This window comes from Ictidomys tridecemlineatus, chromosome 2 (genome assembly GCF_052094955.1).
Source record: "Ictidomys tridecemlineatus isolate mIctTri1 chromosome 2, mIctTri1.hap1, whole genome shotgun sequence".
NCBI classification, from domain to species: Eukaryota; Metazoa; Chordata; class Mammalia; order Rodentia; family Sciuridae; genus Ictidomys; species Ictidomys tridecemlineatus.
In genome coordinates, this window is record NC_135478.1 from 12,737,973 (window position 1) to 12,744,360 (window position 6,388).

The window sequence follows — 6,388 nt, forward strand, 5'->3', positions numbered from 1 at the left end:
CCTAATCAGTGCGCTGGCCCACTGGATGGATGAGCTGGGTGGTGATCTAGGCAGACAGGGTGTGCTGGAGGAGGGAGGTCACAAAGGGGGCGTGCCTTTAGTGCACACAGTGTCCCTGGCGAGCAGAGCCCGCTCTGCTTCCTTTTTGCCATGTCCTGAGCTGCTTGCCTCTGCCACACCTTGTAGCATGATGTCTGCTCACTCAGGCACAGAGCAGTGGAGCTGGCCATCTCAGACAGACCTCAGAAACCATGAACCCCAAATAAACTTTTCCTCCTCTTGAAATCATTTTTGTCAGGTCTTTTGGTCATGGAGGCGAAAAAGTTGACTAAACACCATCCTTTCACTTGTTTTACTATCCTTTGATATTCTCCAATAAACACTATAATGTTTTTTATTGGTATCCTGAATCGTCCTTCATGAGTCCTGTTCAGTATTTAATTCCAGTTGATCTATAATAAACCATATATACAAGTTACCAAATGTTCTTTTAGTGCAGTCACAAAAAAATGCATTGAATTTGTAACAACAGATGATAAGTATTAACTACAGACCATCTCTAGATTGATCATCCACAGTGTACTAACAGGAAGATGAGGTAGGCTGCTTTTGATGAACATATTATTACATTTCAAACATTCAGAGGGACAACTGGAGTTAAACAGGTTATATATTTTTGGCATCAACTGGTTTGGAGCACCAAGACCTTCTTTGCAAGTAGGATGGTGAGGTCCATCCCAATAGTATTTCCCAAATACCAGCAAGGGTCAAAGTCTGTTCTTAAGTATCTCCAAGAATAGGCAGTCTCAGGACGGTTGCTGTTAAGTCTCATGCTCACTAAATAGCAGTACTTTGTAGTGAGAGGGGCTGACCTCTACAAAGAGCAATTGGAGTGACCCAGTAGCACAACAGGTGTTCTGTTCTGCTGCTGCTTTACCTGCTAGTTCCAGTGTGACATCGTAATTGCTGTGTGAGAGGATCTGGGGGTGATGGAAGTGCCCGAGTGTGACAATTGAGTGGTGGCATATTGAGAGAACATAATATCATGTGAAATTCTTATGAAATGAGTCTAGATCTCTAGTGCCATGAGTCTTACCCTTCCTCCTGGAAATATATGTGGGATGTTTTAGGAGTCAGTGACATTTGAGGATGCGGCTGTCACTTTCACCCTGGAGGAATGGGCTTTACTAGATCCTTCCCAGAAAAAACTCTACAGAGATGTGATGCAGGAAAACTACAGGAACCTGACCTCAATAGGTAAACGTGACATTCCCTCTCATAACCAGTCAGATAACAATTGTTACTTGCTTGTCAATATTGTTCCATGATTTGGGAGTGTGGAAAGGGAACATTCTGGTGGATATACCAGCGTGGTCACATTATACCATGAATCTAGCAAGAATCTATTCTTTTTTTTCTACAATATTGTAATCAGTCATAATGGCTTGTTTTGGTCTGTATTTTAGAAAAACAATGGGAAACTCAAGCCACTGATAATTGCTACAAAAATTCCGGGAGAAATATAAGGTAATTTGCACTCACAAGAGAAAGCAAAGTACATCATGAATCTTAGAGTAACATAAAATTTTAAAAACAAGCAGATGGTACAAATATGCTCAGCTTCAAATTGATTTAATCTCATTTTTCTCCAAAAATGCATACAGATTGAGCATCCATTATTGGAAATTCTGAGATCCAAAATGTCCCAATAGAGGCCACATCTGTATCACTGACATGAGACCACAGTGGTACTCTCCCAGTTTTTAATACACAGACTGTGTTCCATACACAAATATTATTAAAAATGTTTTTATGAAATTGCCTTCAGGTTTTGGGTATAAAATGTTAATGAAATAAAAATGAATTTTAGATTTAGATTGGGACCCATCTTGATATCTTATTATGCATATGCAAAAACTACAAAATCCAAAACACATTCAGTCCCAAGCATTTTGCATAAGGAATACTCAACTGTATTTAAATGTGCTATAGATATTCAGTGTTAGCAAAATACTTTGAAGCATTAGTAAGGAACCAAATGTCCATATCACCGTTTTGATAACCGCTGTACTCAAGCCATCCTCTAGTGTATTCAGTCCATTCATGGTCAACAATTGTTACAGAACATAAAGCTTCCGGGATATTATTAATAAACTCTTAGTGATGTGCTTCTCATTTTTTTGAAGTGGGCAAGTAGTACAGAGACTCTATAAAGGTGACAGTTGGTGTGTGACCACTTCAGCCCGATTCTCCATTCTGTTGTGAACAAGAAAACACCTCCGAGAGTCAAACCAAGTGAAAGCTCTGTGTGTGGAGAAGTGGTCTTGGGTGATTCTCCCCTAAATGTGCCCCTGCCAGTTCACACTGGAGACACAGCACATGCATGTCAGGAACACAGAGAGAATTCATATAAAGATAAGGAATGTCCAGAAGCCTCCAGGTATCCCCAGTGCTTTCAGAAGAGGGAAAGGATTCACACTGGGAAGAAACACCATGAATGTAAGCAACTTGGGCAAGTCTTCAGTCGTCCCAGTTCCCTTCCACTACATGAAAGAACTCACCCTGGAGAGAAACCATGTGGAAAAGCCTTTAGTTCTTCCAGCCACATTGAAAAACATGAAAAAATTCACTCTGGAGAGAAGGCCTGTGTCTGTGAACAATGTGGGAGAGCCTTCACTTTTCCCAGTTCCCTCCAAAGGCATGAAAGAATACACAACACAGACAAACCCTGTACCTGTAAGCAGTGTGGAAAAGGCTTTCATTCTTCATATTACTTTAAAAGACATGAAAGAGCACACAGCAGGGTCAAACACTATGTATGTAAGCAATGTGAGAAAGTCTTTTATGATCCCTGCTCCTTCAGAAGACATGAAAAAACTCACATTGAAAGGAAAGCTTACGTGTGTCAGCAGTGTGGAAAGGCCTTTAGTTCTTCCAGTTACATTCATAAACATGAAAAAACGCACACTGGAGAGAAACCCTATGTATGTAAGCAATGTGGGAGAACTTTTAGTCATTCCATTTCCCTTCAAATACACGAAAGAACTCACACCGGAGAGAAGCCTTATGTGTGTGAGCAATGTGGGAGAGCCTTCGGCGAATCCAGTACCTTTCACAGTCATAAAAGAACTCACACTCGGGAGAAACCCTATGCATGTAAGCAGTGTGGGAAAGCCTTCAGTCAATCCAGTTATGTTGTCGTACATGAAAGAGCTCACACTGGAGAGAAACCCTATGTATGTAAGCAGTGTGGGAAAGCCTTTAGTTATTTCAGTTCCCATAAAATACATGAAAGAAGTCACAGTAGAGAGAAGCCCTCTCGCAGTGGAAAGAAGTCCTATGTGTGTAGGTATTGTGGAAAAGCCTTCGGTCGATCCAGTCATGTTCTCAGACATCAGAGAACCCAGGTGTATAGGCAACGGACGTGTGAAAACCTTCCCTCAGTGCAGTCACACTGGAAAGAAGTCAAACTGGAGAGTAACCCTGAATAAAGAATGTGGGAAGACCTCATCGTCTCATGAAGACTCTAGCAAATGTGAGAATGCAGAGACAAGACCTTGATGGATGGATGGAAAGCCTGTGGCAATGCCTGAGGTCATCTTGGTTCATTGTACACCTAGGAGTGAACACAACACCGAGAGAAACCTGCAACAGAAGACGAGAGAAACCTGCAACAGAAGATGAGTGCAGAAACCTTTTGCCCAACACTGGGTCAAAAAGCTGTGAATGGGAAATAGAAGGAATTTGTCAGTTGTAACAAAGAGCTTGAACATCTTCCTCATGTAGTGGGATCCTATAAATGTCATTAATATGAAAAACTGCATGCCAGTTAAAATTGTTTAAAATGCTCTGACAAATATACTACCTGAGGAAATGTGCTAAAAGTCTAAATGTGCCGGGTTCATCAGTGACTCATTCTGAAAGGAGATTTCCACACTGTGTATTTCTGATTTTTACTCTTGAAAATAAAGCTCATGGCCACATACCTCTGCTAGTTTTGTCTAGGCAACAGTGTGTTGAGTTTCCCAGGTAGTGCCCTTTCCAATTAAATCCAGTGATGAGTATTTTTCCTTTCATTTTGGCCATGTTGGATCCACAGGCAAAATGAAGCACAGTTCGGATATGCCAGGAAGCTTGATTTCTATGTAGTTTTTAAAATACTTGTGGTTAATGGTACACTAAAAAATGTGTTTTTGTGAGTCGGCATTTTCCTGCCGGTTTCTTTTGACAGGTTTACCCTTTTACTCATGTTTGTTCTCTCTCTCTCTCTCTCTCTCTCTCTCTCACACACACACACAGACACACACACACACACACACACATCATTCTTGGGGACAATTTACAGTTTTTACATGGATTTTATATTTTTCACCTTGATGTATAGTTTGCTCAAACAATATTCCTTTTTTTTTTTAACATAACCTCAGTAGGTCCTTTTTTAAAAAAGTATCTGTTTTGTTTATTTATTATTATGTGGTGCTGAGGATTGAACCCAGTGCCTCACATGTTCGAGGCGGGCACTCTGCCCCTGAGCCACAGCCCCAGTCCCCATGTTCCAACAACATTCTATATGTGTTTTTTGAAAGAGTTTGCTAAGTTGTTTTTATTTATTTATTTATTTTCTATTTTCACAAAGTCTAAAAGTTTTAAATACAATTATAATAATAATTGAGAGCTAATTTATGGAATGTATTTACTCATTAAAAAAGTTAATTCTTTTTCATAGGAATCACAATTTGCTTAACTGTGAGCTCAAACTTATCATCCCCCACCATCAAATTAATTACAATATTATCTAATAAATCATCCTTAGTCAAGGGTCATGTGCCGGGGTCCTGCCCTAGCAGGGTCCAGGGGGTCCTGAAGGATGGATGAGTGGCGTCGGCGAAAAGATGAGACAGGAGTCGTTCCGTTGGAGCAATCTCCAGAGAGAGAGCTAATGCAGCTTTCTCTGGGTCCTCTTTTATTACAGTTTTTCTCATCATTATAGATTCAGAATACGTCATTGATTATACAATTTAAAACTTTGCCTAGATGACATTTTCTTAACCATGATTGGGGGTACAAAGAATGTAACATTAATTTACATTTTTCCAGGATATGACCTTCAGTTGTGTAATTATTAAAAGTACAGAATCATTAATAAAATACGTCACTAATTTACATTTTTCAGATTTTCCCAAGATTTACTATTTTTCCCAAGATATGCTATTTTCTTATTAACTAATGCCAAACTACGTAACCAGACTCTAAGTCTCCTAACGAATCATTAACCTAAAGTACACTTGTACTTTATTTCTAATCTAAAATTCCCATCTAAAAAAGTCCCTTTAAATCTTATGTTTAAAACATCCTAAAGTTTATAAATCATTCTTAAAACATATCAGAAACCTCTACAACTAAAAACTTAAGAATTTCTAAACTTAAGAATCTAAGTAAAATAATATTTCTAACATTATTCTAAAACTGTGTCTTATAAAGCTATTTTAATTATTTCCTAAATTTATTCTCATAAAACTGGTTGAGCTGCTTTCTCAAAGAGTTTCTTTGTTTCTCAGTCAAGGTGCACTAGTTCTCATATCTTTATAATCTTTCTCAATAGAAAGTAAGTTCTAAACATCAATCCACTTTCCACCAATATTAACTATGCTCATCATATATCCCTATGTAAAGTAAGAAAGGGCTTATAAAAAGAGAAGAATATATCTTTATATGTTTTAACTTTCCTAAGTGTATAATATAACTTTCCTTAATCAAAAATGAAACTGCACGTGGTGAACTTTGTAAAATAAGCATAATGATTAGGTTTTCTAAGAGGCTGGAAATACTGGCTTGGGTTCTAGTTGATATCATCAATGTGGTGCCTAAAATTCTCATGACCTTTCAAAGGATGATTGTTGTCCATTATCAGGTTTGTCCATAATGTACTGAGAGAGAAGAACAGCCTTCTACTTTGTCCTCGATATGCTGAGGGGTGGTAGAACAGCCTCCAAGGCATGAACTACCTGTTCTGTTCTAGCCATCTGAAATTTAATTTGTTTGGCATTTAACATACTCATGCCTCCTGTCAGAAACATAAGCATAAAAATGAAAAGTCCCAATTACATAAAAAAGGGTCTCATGGTTTCGGTTTCCCACCAACCAGCACGGCTTTGCCAGCATTCATCCTCACTGTGACCCTGTCAAGACAGTGGGAGAGCGGCTTTGCCAACACTTTTTCTCACTGTGACCCTGTCAAGACAGTGAGTGGGGGATCGCCTTCACCAGTCATGCAAAATCAGATGGTCAGAGCTGGCCTCAGACCTTAGTTTGATAACTAAGAAATTTTCAGTGGAGCCATGGAGAGTAACAGATCAAAAGAAAGCAAAGTACAGGAACAAGAAATATT